The sequence below is a fragment of the Pleurodeles waltl genome, chromosome 2_1, assembly GCF_031143425.1.
Source record: "Pleurodeles waltl isolate 20211129_DDA chromosome 2_1, aPleWal1.hap1.20221129, whole genome shotgun sequence".
In the NCBI taxonomy this organism is placed as follows: domain Eukaryota; kingdom Metazoa; phylum Chordata; class Amphibia; order Caudata; family Salamandridae; genus Pleurodeles; species Pleurodeles waltl.
In genome coordinates, this window is record NC_090438.1 from 729,343,605 (window position 1) to 729,360,893 (window position 17,289).

The following is a 17,289-nucleotide window of genomic DNA, read 5'->3' on the forward strand; positions in this document are numbered from 1 at the left end:
AAAACCAGCATAAAATAATTAATTTCTAATACTATACCATACTGGATCTGGGCAGGCAAGATCCTATTATTGATCTGTGTACAGTATCGAGCATGTGCCGATGGATTTTACAGTTTTATTCTGCAGGAAGGTATGACAACCTACTGCTCTGCTTTAACTGGTGGCCAAGTTTAGAGGAATATTTGCTGAATAGGTAGCTTTGATGCAATGTTATGTGCATGTGTGTGAGGTATACTGAAGTTAACTTCTTCTAAATGGTTGATTTGTAGATCGGTGAGAAGATGTGTGTAAGGTGCTCAACTGCAAACGCTTAGCTGGTTATACATCTTGGAGCATTGTTGTGCGTATGATGATGGTTGTGGTTGCATTTAATGCATACTGTTGGAGTGGGGGGAAATATTTTGTGCTTTGTTTTTGGCTGAAATCATGTGAAAAAATACGTTGGCCGATTTTTATTTAAAGGACATATTTTCAGCTGTGGACTGAGAGAAATGTCTGTCTAACAGATAGTGTGGTTAAAAGGAGGTTGTGTAGTGTAGACGCTTCACGTTATCTCCAATGTTTCACTCTTGTTGAAAAACTAAGCAAGAGACTTTCTCTAGTAGATTTTAAGTTCAGGTCACAGTACAGTCAAATCTGAAACGTGCATGCCAAAAACAAATTACTAAAGATGTAAATACTCACACGTTTCTAAACATTAGGACAAAGCTGCTTAAAATATAATTCTGAAATTCATAAGATAAAGAAAAATATATATTACTAAACTTAAGCTTAACGCAAACTTAAATCCTGAGCCTTTAGTTACAGCTCATCCCAATCTGTTGCCTAGTCCCGAGCATAAGCCAAATGTGAACTAATGTCTAGCCTTACTCCTGACCTTAATTTGGATGCTAATCCTAAAACTAAGCCAATGTCCAGTGTCGAGACCCCCACAATAAAGCTGCTGCAAGGTTTAGAAGACATGCCTAAGACTATTACTTTTAAAATTTTGGTCGAAAACAAAAGTACGAACTATTAGTTAAAAAATATAGTTAAATATTCCGGAGCTATTTTTTTATATTTGGGTTTTCATTTTTATCAGTTAATACTTCGCACCATATACCTGCACATGTTTTGCATATCATGGCTTATCAAGGCTATCGAGGAATTAAAATAGATATTAAGCCCACACATTAATTGAAAAAAACGCACCCGCAGGAATATTTACGGATGTAGAGCCATGTGATACAATCACCACTGTAGAAGATCAGAGAAACAGTCTGTTTTCAAATATTCCACTTGTTGGTAAAGTACTTGAAAAGAAGACTTCCCAACAAAAGACTGAAATCCATACAAATAAAAAGATCTACATTTAGAAACAAGACGGCCAAGATGTGTGCCAGTTACCAATGCAAAAAGAGGGGGCAGGCAGTGGAATAATATTTATCGTAAAGAAGGACAAATTTCCAAATCATTACAATGCCATTTTGGACAGCTTGCAATCTAATAACCAAACACCTCTATTCTCTCTGAATCGGAGTGCATTATTCCCACCACCTGCAACTGGTTGGTGTTTTGATACCAAAAAAAACCATACCCACCAATTGTCTCATAGGTGGTGTTCAGCATTATGAGATAGCAAGGAATATCCTGATCGAGCGTTTCAGACCCTGGACCTGATAAAGCATCCAGACTCTGTGCATACAACTCACACTGGTGATTTTCAGTAATGCACACAAAGATGGTAGGTTTTCTGTTACTAAAATGACAAATATGTTATGCTGAGTTCTCATAATACTTAAAGGTTCTTACTAGAGACTGATGCTACGTTATAGTCATGATCAGAAGAATGATCCAACTGGAACTAAAAAATTCCGACCTCCAACACTAGAGTAACATAGGTCACCACAGACAGCTTCAGGCAAGTTACAGAACAAATAGGAAGGGACTCGCAAACACAGATTTGGTGGAAACTTGGGAAGCCAGACCTCTTCCTGCCCCTCAACAAGAGTGCATTCAATTAAGAGAGCTGCCATGACACAATCACAGGCAACAGTTCCAGGAGGCGAGGCAACCCGTAAATGACATACTTTACAAAAACTGAGTTAAAGGAAATTGAGGGCATCTTCCATTTTTGTGTCTCGTGCCTGCAGGAATGGCTTTGAAGGCATGAAACAGCAGCGTTGAGCTTCCCAAGGGGGTCAAAATCTAAGATCTCTTGGCAATGAAGATAAACTTGGGAACCTTTTCCCCAATGCACAAGACTTATGGATTTATGGGCAACAGGTCTAAACAGCAGGTCAGGCTCGGACCGAAGTTAAAACTACCATGTGCTACTACCCATCCAACTATTAACTATCAACAAATAGTTAGGTTTCATCTCCCCGGTTCCAAAAATCTATTTTCTCAATTGCACAACTGGAAAAAGCACTAGTTGTTCCTTCTGTTACACAGTATTCACAAACTCCCCTCCCCCCCCCCCAACACCACCCCAATGTTATCCAGATAAACTCTGCACATCCTTAACCCTATCACATCTCTCTCTGTACCATTCTCTACTTATATAGGGAATTTGACTGAAGCTCCAAATGCAAAAAAAAAAAAAACTCCATTCAGAAGAAGAAACTGAATGAAGACTTAGATCCCACTGATTACAAGCTGGTCTTTGCACTCCAACTCATGCATAAACCCCTGTTTACACACTGGGTGGAATTAAAAGTTGGTGGGTATTTAATGCATTCATCAACTATCGGGTGTGTTAAATACCTCAACCCTCATTACATTTCAGCAGGTTTGCCCTGCCAGAATCTAACGTGGGGAAAGCAAATCTGTTTATCGTATCATGTACATTTTGGTGTGTTAAATCTGCATGTTATTCCCCACTAACTAATAATAGGTGTTATTTATTGCTCATGATAGATAGCGTACTCTGGTATTGTTATTTCTCAAGTGCGATAAGTAGCACCTAAACTTGTAATCAGGGATACGGTGGACACTTTTCACAAGATATCCAATATTAATTAAGGAAATGTAGTGTTAATTGCGTTCTTTACTGTGACAGCCGTTGGCTGGAGCTCCTCACAAGTACCTGCTCTAAAGATGAAATCCTCTCTGAAATCCTAATCCCCCCAACACACAATATTAACACACGTGCCTGATCACACCGAAACCTTACATATGCAGAACCTATCCAATCTTGATCCTCGCACAAATGTGACACCATTTGTCAAATTAACTTTTTCCCTAGAACGTTATCATGTGTGCAAGATCATCTCTGAAATCTCCTTCTCTGAACAATAATACTAAATGTACAAGTTGCTTTCTGAAATCTCCATTCCGCCACAGAATGTGAACACAGACTCAGCTTAGATAGGACCAAAATTAGGCTGGAAGTGCCCGTGGTTCTATCTCACACTCGTAGGCTTCGTCATAACATGGCCTCTGAGATTTAAACACACTGACCATGCCTCAGGTGTCACAACCGCCTGTAGAGGGTTTTCAGGTCACTGAGACATGAAATAATGCTAGTGAAGTGTGAGGTCACTGCCGGGCTTTGATCGTAGGAGGTTGTGGCCTTTTAAGGAGAACCAAATTTGACTTCAGACTTTCTTCCACGCGATCCACCCAGATTTGATGTAAGCATGAAGAATTTTCCAAAACAAAAAATGTGGATATTTTCAAGTAACATGCTGGATGGAGTAGGGCAGTGAACATAAAGTAGCAAGCCACAAAGTAGTAACAATATGAGCATTCGCTACACGGTAATGTTTAGGGTAACCATCTTGGTACAGCACTGGGGTTATAATTGTACATTTTCATTCTGTGAGAATTTATCCTCATGTGTGTGGTTGGCAGTACAAGAGTTGAAGTAGCTGTGCAGGGCCTGGGCTTTTTGCCTTTGACCTCACAGCTAGGGATAGGACCTTGTAATCTGACCAACTGCCGAGGGGGAAGGTGGTAGGGATGCGGGAGCTTGCGGATCCAACAGGTTTCTGGATGGGTAGTGTTCTGGGATGGTCCCCAATGATGAAGGTGGTTTTGCTTGGATGGGAAATGCAGAGACAAATCTGAGTGTTATTCAACACAACCACAAACTTTTTTCTAAGCTGATCATCCTGTAAACAATACTGTTGCTATCTGTTTTAAATTGATGTGCGAAATTCAGAAGTGAACAATATTCTATTTACTTGCTGTGCAAAGTATGTAAATAATATTTTGGTTGTGTCTGAAAAAGGCTAAACCACAATATTGTTAGACTGGATTGTCAATGGCTTGGTTCAGAGTGTGTCCGGGAGCCTGTCTGAGCACCTCCCCAGCCTATGATATTTGTATGATTTTTAAGTACTATGTAAGTGAAGGAGACAATCAGAATTCATAGTAGTGCAGGACATGCCCGAAATCCCATGCATGCAGAGCCCTATTCGAAAAAGCATATGTAAAGGGCATGAACTCAGAATACACGTGTAGAAGCCAACATAAAATTGCAAATGCTCAGGTTGGCACCTGAAATTCACTTCTAGACAATGTGTTCATTTACCTTACTCATGGTAAAGGTGATAGTTAACAGTGGTGCCCTTTACTTAGACATGTAACACTGGCCACTGTCTCTGGCCTGGAGGACAGGTGGGGAAGGGAGTCATAGATTAGACACAGAACAGCTGCAACGTTTCCATCCCAAGCTATTAACCCATCTGCACATAACTGCATCATAAGCAGCTGTCGAGGGATGCTAAAAAGATTCTTTTACTAAGATTCAGAATGGAGGAAAGATGTCTGACAGAAGAAGAAAATCAAGAAAGCAAAAGAAAATGAACATGTCAATTTCTCAATTGGGGCACAAGAAAGATTAACATTTGGCAAGATCTTGGGTAAGATAGCATTTAAAAGAAAGGGGGAAGAGCTCAATTGTGCCAACAATGATGCGCACAATTGAAACTGCAATAAAGATATACTGAGAGGAAATATTGTGCTGAAGATTCAAACTCTCAAAAGTCTCCCACAACCAGCTGGGTGAGGAAAAGTTTTCTGTTACCAGATCTATGTTTTTGTGTATCTAAGGTTATGGAGGTTTGTATTTACTACATCTTAATCTGAACATTTAGAACACATTCTGAATACCCACTTTCAAAGGATAAATTAACTATTAATTCATCTGACAAATATGCATTATCTGGAGAGGGGACAAATTGGTAAGTAGATCACTGCTTCTTGAGTGGACCAATTCTCAGGTTGCAAGCCTGAATTGAAGTATGCGATCAACGTAGGATGGAGTTGATCTGCAAGAACCACTTGTCAAGGATTAACTACTGAACTGCTAATCAATTATGACATTTCCCAAATTTAACATAACCAGCTTGCTATCTCAATTTACTTTTGCGTGCCACGTTGCGCACCAGATTTTCATATTCCTAAATGTCATAATCGATGGAGAAGGAGTAATGCTCAAGCCTGTACTGTCAGCCACCATCTAGCATGCAGAGGGACAGATCAAGGACATCTGTAGTCGGCACATGTTACAAGAAATCCTAATTTGAATCCCGACATAAAAAACTAAATCTGGTCATATACTCTTAACAAAACTGGAAAGGCTCTTTCTACTTTGGAAAAGGCTCATAAATATATCTGAACGGGGGCTTATATTTCAAATATTTATTTGTCGAGAATAGAATATTTTTGTTTGTGCTTCTATCTATTGCGGGCGCCATTGTGCGTTTCGAATCTGCTTTTTACTTGATTACCTCATTGTAAATCAGCCAAATAAGACTAGAACTATGATACATACTGTCAAATGAAAATGCAGACTGGCAGGGTCAATGCTTCTGGTGGACACTTGGCTACCAAGTGAACTTTAGTTTTTTAAAACAGCTTTGCATACTCCGACAGCTGCAAATTCTACAATGAAGACGTTGTCCTAGGGCTGAGCTAAGAGTGATGGCAACAAGTAGAAAAGCCTGTCTGTCCACGTGTACCAGTGAAGGTCTCACACGGTGCCACAGCACTCTTCAGCTGCAATTTACTCTGCATGAAACAGAGGCACAAACTAACCATCACACTATCCACCCCCGTAAGAAAATAATCAGGCAAAAAACATTCCTCATCAGAGGCAAACATTAAAAAGAAAACTACATCCAAAATACCAGATGAAAACAATGAGTTCAAACAGGGTTGTTTCGGTGGATCCTGGTGAGCAATATTTAAAAGAGGATATTACAAACAATAAGAGTATTAGTATTTTAGAGGGGAGACTAAGCGGAGTGTACCAACAAGCAAGTCTTATGGGATGGGGCGAGTGGTGCTTGTCTGAGCTCTCAACCCTCCATCTTACCATTATCCCAAAAAAAGCAGCATGATAATCAGGCATAACAAAAGTGGCACATGGTTTTCACCAGATTAATTAGCATGCAACATTAATAAAAACAAGAGTGAATGCAACAAGAATATAACATTTCAAGCGTACATTGCTTCGGTGAACAGAAAGAAAATGATTAAACTAGAAAGTAGGAAAGCATCCAGGGCAAACTGTTAGGCCTCGTTAGATGCGTCCCTGGAAGAGCTGCTGTGGTAACCTGACTCACTGGTTGAGTGATGGATGTGTGCTGCTGCACAGCTTTACAAACACTGAACCTTCAAGGAGAATATACAACCCTCAACAAAGATGGCTGAACGGACCAGTTCATTAAATGAAAACACACAGGCAGCCAGGGTCTCCATCTTTAAAACATACGGTTGAAAAGTGACCATCCCACAGGGGAAAGCAGCCTCACTGAGGCCTTTGGTACCAGGTCCCACGCTTGGCAGCGTTCCTAGGAAATGAGGAAGTTACCACGCTACAAACCCGGCCTGTATATGCCTCGTGCTAACCAGACTGACTTCCCCCTAAGAACTGCAGCAGTTAAGCATCTTCGCACACGTTTAATCACCACCACTAGAATCATTGCAAGGTGGTGCTGGAAAAAAGGGGGGGGGGGTACTAGTACTGCCAAGGGGAGTCTTGGGTAATGTGATGTCTTTAGTAACAACGCCACGTCGACCTTGGGGAAATAGGTGACCCTAGTAATACAACCAGGCATATCTTGGGGAAAGTCACGGCCACAACTGACTACATCACTAGGTCTACAAGATAAACCACAACAGATAAAACAATCAGTCTGTCTGCACAGCACCAGTTTAGATAATCCCGACTGAAGGGAAAAAAACTCTAGCCACATAATGCATTATTAAGCCTGATCTAATTAACGCAACCTGCTTGAAGACCAACGAGGAACTCAAATTTGTTTACTTAAAAAAAACAACCTCAAGAATGGTTTACAAGGCAGCTCTATACTCTTAAGTACTATCCACCATGTTTGGACTGTATTAGTATCCAACAAACGAGTCCTTCAAAAATCCATCTATTACAGTACTTCCAACAACTGGCTGACTTCTAACTCCTATGTTTTCCTTTTTTTTCCCCAAACTTATTTGTAAAAAGGTCTTTCCTTTTCCGACAGCGCCATGGAGTGCCTATGGTGCAATGAGGCATATACAAAACTCATAAATAAATACATTTTACCCAACTATGTATGTCTTTTCGTGTACTGATTTGCGCACACTGTCCTGAATCAGCTTCTGTGTGACTTAAGACGACTATTTATTGACATACAAACGTGAACAACCACACACACGTATGCAACAACTGTTTGGACCACACGAAGATACACACAAGACTGTATTGTTCTATTAACTTAATACTGCGTAATGTTTGAGGCCTACTTAAGCCGGCCCCGTGTCTATAAGTAGATGATGGTTATGAGCGGTGCTTCCAGTGCTGTGTCTTTGCTGGTGTTGGCCTTCAGAGGCCGTGTATAGTTTCGCAGTGGAATGTGAACTCATCCGGGTCTGTGCTCTCCTATCTCTATCGTCCACAGTGAGGAAGGAGCCGCCAGGGGGAGGAGGGAGGGAGGCCTGGTCTGCTGAGCAAGGAGGAAAAAAACTTCTCTCCTCCTCTTTCGCAGCCAATCAAGGATGATGAGATACTGGGAGGTAAAAAGATGGCAATTGTATGTGATGAAAGAATATAGAACCTCTTCAGGGGCAAGCGTCACCTGTATCCTTCCTACCCATGGCCTGTGGTGAGAAAACCGGACGGGGTGATTAAAAGATTTCCTGGATGCTGAGGAACAATGGTCCTAAAATAAATATATTTTTTTGCGTCGAAATATAGAACTATGGGGATAGAAAAAAAGTTGATAGTAGAGTAGAATCTTGAAACCCCGAGTTTTCAGGTAACTAAATCTTCACCTGACCAGGGCCCACACCCATAAACCGCTCCCCTTTGCGCCTCGTTCCCCTCGAAACTCCATCCACTACGGGGAAGTGCGCTCAGGCCCGGCGGCTCCCCATCACACTCCCCGCGCCCCCTCCCCCCGCTCCAGCACTTCGCTGCCCGCGGCCGCCTCCTCCTCCCCCTCCTCACCTGTTGCTTCTCGTTATCCACTGGATGCCACCGGAAACGCTGCAAAACCGGGCCCTCAGCGGCAACGACACTACCACTGAGAGCAAACTCCAAGAACGAGAAAAGTTGTAGCAGCAGCCGGGCCCTCCCCTCCCCGGAGCACCGCGCAGGAAAGAGAAAACTGCTGCTGGGCTGAGGGAGCAGCAAACTCTTCCCGGGCCGCCTCTTAGCAACCATGAAGGTCGCAGTCTCCTAAGAGACGAGTCCGGGCTGGCCCTGCCGCATCCACACCACCAAGGTGCACAGGAGGGGCGGGGGCCGGAGACTTCGGCACAGCCCCCACCCCCAAAAGCAACCACACCCCGTGCAAAGAAGAGCCGCCCGCTGCCTAATTAGAAGTGGGGGGCGGCTGCGGAAGTTAATGAAACAGCCCCCTCCCGGACACCACCGCGCACGATGCAGAAACTGATGGAAAGTGTACGGTAGAAGGGAGGGGTGCTCCTGCTCCGTGGTCCAGCTCAGCCCACCTTCCCCCTCCCCCTGCCCAGAGCTCGGATGCTGCTGGCAGCAGCCTCTCTCCTCCTTCCTGGACTCGTGACGGTGCCTTCAGCCCTTGTGCTCCTTTCTACACTCCGCAACATTTGCGACGCACGAGGGAGGGCAGAAAAATACCACGGCTTCCAAAACCAACTTTTCTTTCTCGTTTTTTTTTGTCCGAGTTTAACTTTTCGTAACTTGCAAAAGTTTACACCACCACAACGAAATACTGCAGCAAACAAGAGGAAGAGTGTAAAAGTTAACGTCTCCAACCCACCATCACTACCTCCTCCCCCGCCTCTTCTCACGGAAGTGCAAATGAGGCACCGTCAAGGATGCCGAAGAAAACACGTTCTACAGGGAAAGGATGGACGCAGGACATGATCATGTTTTTCTGTTTTGTTTTTTACAACTGTCACGCCGTGCAAGCCTGCTGCAACGCATACACTATAGACTCTGAGCCCAAAGTACATTATTTAAGTGCGCAATCACATTTAAATTGCCTTTTGACGTGTTAATGAAAGACGATGGGGTGGTTATATCGACCCAGAAACTCCGTCTTAAGGAGTGTCACCCTGCACAAGTTTGAGAAAAAAAAAACATGATGAGGCATCCCCCGCCACACTCACGCAATGCCAACATCATCGCCTCCTCCTTCTTTTCCAGGAGAAAAATGTATCAAAGTGCAATAGGGGAGCACGTGCCTTTAGGTAGAATAGTTTTGTAGTCAGAAACAAAGATGTGTGCTAAAAACACACCGATAACTCGTAATATCAATTTTCTAGCAGCGTCGTGCTGTACAACACTACGAAAAAGTGATGGTGGCTACAAGGGGGAATCACGTGTCACCTCTTCCCCCACCCTACCTAGTATCAAAGTGCAAACGCAAAAAACTCCCACACGGATATTGCGAGCTCTACTTCCAAAACCTAAAACAGAACGAGTGTGGATAAAAACAAAAGTGTATTTAAAAAGAGGGCCATCTGCTTTCGCCTGCCGTAAGAAAACCAAAGTGGTACAAAAAGTATAAATACATTCACATCTCTACGGAAAATGCACCCCAGCAACAGAGAGTCGGTGAAGGAGTAAGAGATACACTCCTGCAGGTCAGATAGGAGAGGGAGAGGCGAGAGGGAGGAAAAGCCCAGGCTGGCTTACCTTGAGGGCGACGTGTTCATCCCGAGCTCCGAGCCCTGAAGTTTGCTCCGTCAGTTGCAACAGGTTGGATGGCTCCCTGCTCCCTCAGCCGCCTCCCATCCGAAATGTTGTTCTGATGCTGTCGGGCAGAGGGGGGTCCTGGTTAAAAATAAACCCTCCCGGCAGTACTCCTCCTCCCGGAGCAGCAGCAGGAGGAGATGATCTGGCCGGATTCCTGAGCTCAGACGGTTTAATATGGATGAGCATCAGGGTCCTGCTGTAAGGCAGAAAAAAGTGCTCCTGGTGCTGGTGCTGCTGCTGGGCTGGCCCTATTTTTTTGCTGGGAGCTGGTTGGTTTAGAAAGAGACTTTAACAAGGAAGCGAAAGGAGAGAAGAAGGGAGGGGAGAGCGAGGAGGAGGGGGCGGGGGGCTGGGTGGGGAGGAGAGAGCAGCAACAGGGAGGCTACATATGTATGTATGTATATATATAAACGCTTCATCACCATAAGCATCAACACTTCACTGCCAACGTTCTCAAACTTTTTACAGGGATGGTGTAAACTTTTCACAAGGAAGCAAAGTAAATAAATACACTTTCTTCTAACACCTTCCCCATCTCGGCACACATTTTCCTCAGAGCTCCGGCCCCGGGGATGATGGCGTGCGTGCATCAGCTTCGGGGCCGAGAGACATGTCAGCAGAAGTTTGTCCTGGGAATGTGTGCTAAGATTACCGGATGCCAGGCCTGATGGGGCAGCCTGCCCGACTGGTAGCTGCTCGATGCTGGGAGTACAGTGCTGTCTCAGGGGGAGAAGCCCGGCCGCAGGTTGGAGCCATGCTCTGCCATAAAGCAGGCATGCCTGTCCTCCTGATGCCCAGGCTGCCCCCTGTGGACTAAATCAGTTAAGCGTCTCTTCGCACTCACTGAATATTCATCGCACCCTCACTGACTTTTTATCTGGTGCATAATTATTTTTTAAATTTCTTTAATATATTGTATTGTAATAGTATTTATATAGCGCTTACTACCCCTGATGAGGCGTCAAATCGCTTTTCAGCGAGTAGCACGCTACTCCGGAACCCAACAAGAATTAGTGGTGGATTAGTATAGGGAAATATGAGTACAGTTTTAGTATTATTATGAGTTAATTTGAGCCGTGGATATGAGAGTTTGTTAGATTGACTGAAGTAATGGAGGGGTGGAGGAGGAAAGAACCCAGAAGTTTTAATTGGGAGTTTATGGTAATAGGATTTAGGCTTGGGATAATTAAGGGGAGGATGGAGGAGGGAAGAGTCTGTGGAAGGGGTTAGGGAGATCATAGTAGCAGGGTAAGATAAATGAGGGAGAATATAGTAGGGTTGTTTGGGAGATCATGGTAGTAAAGTGAGGTTTGGTGGGTTAGATGTGGAAGCAGAGGGAAGAGCTTAGGCAGTTACTTAGGAGATGAAAGCAGTAGAGTGGATTTGGGATGAGTCAGAGTGGGAATGGAGGATAGATTGATAGAGACATGACATATGGTGATGGGTAGATAAGTGTGATATAAGATGAGAGCAGGGATTCATAAATATCTAGTATAACAACTTATCTAGGAGTTATGCAATGACCTATGAACATGTTAAGCATAGAAAATATACACACACATATTTATATATATACACACACACACACACACATACATACACACATGAATACACACATATATGTACATACATATACATATTTAAACCATGAGTAAATATACTTAAACAGGTTTAAAGAGTGTATGTGCAGTTTATTGTTATGACATAGTAGCAATACATATTTTCTAAAGAACTATATATAACTAGAATATGCCCATAATCAGAAAAAAATATTTATCAACATAGGCATATGCAGTCCATAGTTGTTTGAATATGGTGGTTATGGAGGAAAGAGCCAACTCTTGAGTAGTTTTCTGAAGACAAGATAGTTATCTGTGGCTCTTATAGTTGGGGGTAATGAATTCCATAGTTTGGCTGCTTGAACGGAGAAGGATGTACCACCTATAGTCTTTTTATGTATGGTGGTGTTCTAAGGTGGGGTGCCAATCTTGAGCGGAGGTTTCTTTGTTGAATGTATTTGGTTATTTTGTTTCTGATAAAAAATGGTCCTGTTCCATGTATAGCTTTGTGGGTGATACAAAGCAGCTTGAAAGTGCATCTTCTGGCAACGGGTAACCAGTGTAGTGCTCTCAAGGCAGGGGAGATGTGGGCTTGTGGATTTACATGTAATAGTAGTCTGGCTGCGGAGTTCTGAATACATTGTAGTTTTTTCATAATAGATAGAGATGATCCATGGTACTGGCCATTGGCATAATCCAGTTTGGATAGTACAAGCGAGATAGTAGCTTGCACCTTGTGTGGAAATCTGAGGTGGGGGAAGATGCATCGTAGAGTCTTCAAGGTGATGAAGCTTATTCATGCTAATTTGTCCACTTGGGCATTCATAGTTAACTTGGAGTCCATGGTGATTCCAAGGTTTTTAACTTCCTTGGATAATTGAGGAGGTGGTCTGAGATCGTCAGGCCAGGCGCCCAGTGGGTCATAACTTTTCCAGTCACCACATATGAGTATTTCTGTTTTCGAGGCATTTAGTTTGAGATGGCTCCAGGTCATCCACTTATCAATGGCTCTGAGGCAACTGAAGATTTCTGAGTTTTCAATGTTTTTGGGGCATTCTAATTTAAGTAGTATTTGTGTGTCATCTGCATAGTTGTAGCATGTGAGATGAAAATCATTGATCAGTTCTGGTAATGATAGCATGTAGATGTTGAAAAGCAAAGATGAAATGATTGATCCTTGGGCGACCCCTGCTTTTGTGAGGTAGGGTATGGACGAGAAAGTGGGAGAATAGATGATATTAAATCTTTTTTGAAGATAGGATGTAATCCAGTTGAGAGCAGTCCCTTCTATGACGGCTTTGTGGAGTCTTTGAATTAAGGTGTCATGGTCAACTGTATCAAAGGCAGCCAAGAAGTCCAAGAGAAGTAGTGCAGCGACTCCATTGCGGTCGACTGTGTTTTTAAGATCATCCCAGATTGCTATGAGTGCGAATTCAGTGCCTCTTCCTGGGCGGAATCCAGTTTGGAAGTCTGAAAGTATAGAATTGTCTCCAATGAATTGTGACAACTGGGTAAATGCTGCTCCTTCTATCAGTTTGCCCAGGAAAGGTCCATTTGTGATTGGTCTGTAGTTGTTGGGGTCCTGCGGGTCTAGGTTTGTTTTCTTTAATAACTGTCATATGTATGCTTTTTTTCAGGTCTACAGGAGAAGTTCCTGTAATTAAAGAGTTGTTGATGATTCTTCTTACAGGTGTGGCAGCAGAAGTAGATAAAATAATGTTCTTGAAGATTTGTGGTGGACAGGGGGCAGAAGGGCAACCGGAAGGTCTGCTTGCTTTGACCAAATGCATAAATTCATCTTGGGATATTTGTTTGAAGGACTGCAGAGGCTGGGTTGGTTTATTCTTAGATATATCACTTTTGAAGTCAATTGCACCAGTCCCCGGCTTACATGTACACGCTGCTGATACCCTACACACCTCAGTATCATGAAATAACTGGAAAATATAATCAACTGTATAATTATCTTCTCTAGGAGCAAAACAATGGATGTCAGACAACTGGCTTTTCCCATATGTAAATTAAGACAGAGTGAGCCGCACCAGTCTTAAAAAACCCAAGATATTTTTTTCTGAGACCCTCACCCACGTCTTCACCCACCCACAGGGTATGTTATCTCCATTGGGGAGATATCGCAGGTAGCTTCACCATCGGGTCTTGTTCAGTTGAGTGTCCAGGTCCCCAAGTGAATAAAACCTCCAACCAGGAGGTAGATTGTCTGGGTATGACACCCATAGGCTCATTTAATAATAAAATTAACTCCTACACCTCTGAACATACTTTACTTGGAAAACATTGGAACAGGGGTATGATTAAAAACAAGACAATGTTTATTGGGAAGTTTAGTGAGTCCTAAACATCTAAATAAAAAATGGTCAACATGTTTTGGTCTTACATTGCCTGTGTGGGTCCATGGCCTTCATCACGACCAATCTACTACATGCGGTCCTGATGAAGGCAATGGACCCATAGAGCAATGTAAGGCCAAAACATGTTGACCAGTTTTTTAGATGTTTAGGATTTAGCAAACATCCCAATAAACATTTTCTTGTTTTTAATCTTACCCCATCTCCCCTTTTCCAAGTAAAGCATGTTCAGAGGTATAGAAGGTAATTTTATTATTAAATGATCCCACCGGCATCTAATACACTGACAATCTACCTCCTGGTTAGAGGTTTTATTCACTTGGAGAACTGGACACTCAAGTGGCACAGCCTGTGATGCCCCAATCTGTTTAACACTACTCATTAATACTGCATATTACAGGAAGATGCCATTTTAGATTTCTGCCTCTGCCACACATTCTTACATTAGGCTTTTCTCTCACTCCTAGGTAAGCCTCCCCTTTTAGTGTAGGCAGTCTGTCCCACCACGCAATGTCCATTTGCTCTGGCAATCTAACAATGGAAACCTTTTCCCACAATGAGACCCTTGATCAATATGGTGTTTTACCTCCGTTTTCAGCTTCATCTTTTTAGACTATCAGGATCATAGTAATGGCATCATATTGAGCACTCTCAAACTCAATTATGGCCATAATCCTATGGTCTGGTCAGACCAGTTAAAGGATTGACTTGCTCAAACTTAGGGATTCTCTCACCACAAAGTCTCCACATTGCAAAACAGAACAGTGTGGTTTTATAACTCATTCCTTATAAACTAATACTTAGTATTTAATATTATGGGTCTGTCCTACCTCACTTTAGGTTAATACATGGGGCACATGTGAGAGTTCATCAGGTCCCGGCTTAACCTGGGTATTGACACTCAGCTACGATAAGCACGTCTGGAGATTAAGAGTTTTATTCAAGGGCGGACCTACCTTTATCGGCCTCTCTCAGCACATAGGACATGCTGGTTCCCAAATCACAGGCCTGCCTTCAATCTGCACATGGACTCTCCAGGTCTGTGAGTGTACTACATAGAGACTATACCCGTAAGGGAGTCAGCTATCCTCTGGGGAAAGCCGAGCGGTCACTCGTAGCTGTTGCTTTTTCAAGTCAAGGTTGCTTGTCACTGTAGGTGTCTCCTGTCTCAGTAACTCGTAGCTGCAGGTACTTCGGGTTGTGAACACAGAATTTAATACTAATTAATTTTATGTATATTGGGTTAAGAATTTGCATAGAGTTTGACTAATATAGAAAATAATGTGCGACTTGGAAAATGTGCCCACTTGAGTGGCTGTCATTAAAATAAGAAATGTCTTTATTAAATGCATACTACTACTAATTGAAGTGCCTGAAGTGTAGCAGTGTGTTTTATTAATGATTATATGTTATGTATTTGCTTTATTCATTATAAGTGAGGTTTGGGCCTAGTTTTGCACAGCCTCATATTAAGCTGCACTGTTTAATAAAATCGTGGGAATGTATGTCCAGAAAATTAATGCATGTATTATTCATACTGTGTTGACCAAACATTAGCAGATTTCTTTTACTTTCTCATTAGAACTGCTTGCTAGAAAATCTTGTATTAATCATTTTTACACTGTATAGTTTGATGCATGAGACGGCGATGTTCCCAGGAGCTAACAATAGATGCACTGACTGGAGTATGGATAGATACACAAACGTTACCTGACAATGGGAACAGGAGAAGAGGAGCCAATCATCGACATGTGAAAGACAGTTTAGTTATATCTCAGATTTGGATTTTAATCCTTATTGGACTAAATGTAAACATATGATTCTGTGACCAATGACAGTGTGGGAAGTTCTTTAGATGATTTTAACTTAGCCCGACTGTACAGAGGGAGGAGAGGCTTATTCTTTTCTGGTTAAGGAGCTGAATGGTTCCTGACGATTTTTTCTATCTTTATCTTTGTTGCTAACATTTATGATGATGAATGATGATCCCTTAGGTATGGCTTCTTAAATGGTTCAGAGATTGCTTATAGACCCCTATGTCTAAACCATTCCTTTCACTGCCCGATGCTGATGCTAACCAAACTGATGTCCAACTGACGAAGATAATCGCAGCTTACTGATCCATATGAGTAGAGGTATAACAAAATGCTATTGTTCTTGTTGTAAGTTTTTCTTTTGTTTCTAGGTACCAACTGCTATTTTGTTAGAGCAATAGTTAGATGTTTTCCAAATTTACTTTGACTAAACTGTTTTGCATGAAGTCCAAATAAGCTATTCTAATCAGAAAGTTAGTAAGGGAGACCCAGAGAATGTTAACAAATTATTAATAACAATTGATGTTGCTCAGTTGCTGAATCTAGATGTATGTTATTTCTATTGTGCAGTTATTCTTGCTACTGATTTGTACTGTGACTCTTGAATGTTTAGTGATCAATGCGTTAGCTAAATTGAGATTCTTCCTAAGATTTGGTCAACTAGTGTTGTTTTTTAGACTAATTTACATGATATTAGCATTGTTAATATAGGGAAATAAACATTCTAACTTTATATAAAAGTGTAGTTATTCATGACCAAATGGGTCACAGTGTGTGAAGATTACGGACTCCAAAGAATATCTGATGATGTTCATAGACTGTGGTGACGTGTTGGCATTAAAATTGAGACTTATGGTGGAATCACTCTAAGCATAGTCAAAAGGTCCATTAAACCTCTAACCCTTCCCCTTATGAATTAAACATTAAAAGACCAAATAAGGACAGATGTGCTAACAGAAATGGTAGCAGAGTAGCATGGTTTGTCTCCCTAGGGGGGCATCATAGAGTCCTTTGTAAGGTTACGTCTCCTTATGAGGCCAGCGACTATGAAGTTTCCCCTTAAGAAATAGGTAGAAGAGTAGCATGGTTAGTTTCCTTAAGAGCTCAAAATAATTCATAGATGTGATAGAGAAATTGGTAAAGGCTGAGATTTCCAGATGCGATGATACAAATTGTAAAGATTATGGGGGTCATTTCCCGCCGCCCGCCAAGCGGGAACCGCCAGAATACCGCTGCGCGGTCAAAGACCGCCGCGGTTATTCTGAGTTTCCCGCTGGGCTGGCGGGCGACCGCCAGAAGGCCGCCCGCCAGCCCAGCAGGAAACCCCCTTCCATGAGGATGCCGGCTCCGAATGGAGCCGGCGGAGTGGAAGGGGTGCGACG

The 17,289-nt window shown here is 42.5% G+C and overlaps 1 protein-coding gene across 3 annotated transcripts in view; it reads right to left on the reverse strand.

The window, feature by feature from the left end:
* Positions 1-10,406, reverse strand: part of RREB1 (ras responsive element binding protein 1) — a 172,409-nt gene extending 162,003 nt beyond the window's left edge. For 2 of the 3 annotated variants that reach the window (XM_069217325.1, XM_069217310.1), the window contains exon 1: positions 8,435-8,945. The gene's annotated coding sequence lies outside the window, so the exon portion shown is untranslated. Of the gene's footprint in view, positions 1-8,434; positions 8,946-10,108 lie in introns of those variants that run through there. The other variant, XM_069217317.1, reaches the window with a different exon arrangement.
* Between the last annotated feature and the right edge of the window lie 6,883 nt (positions 10,407-17,289).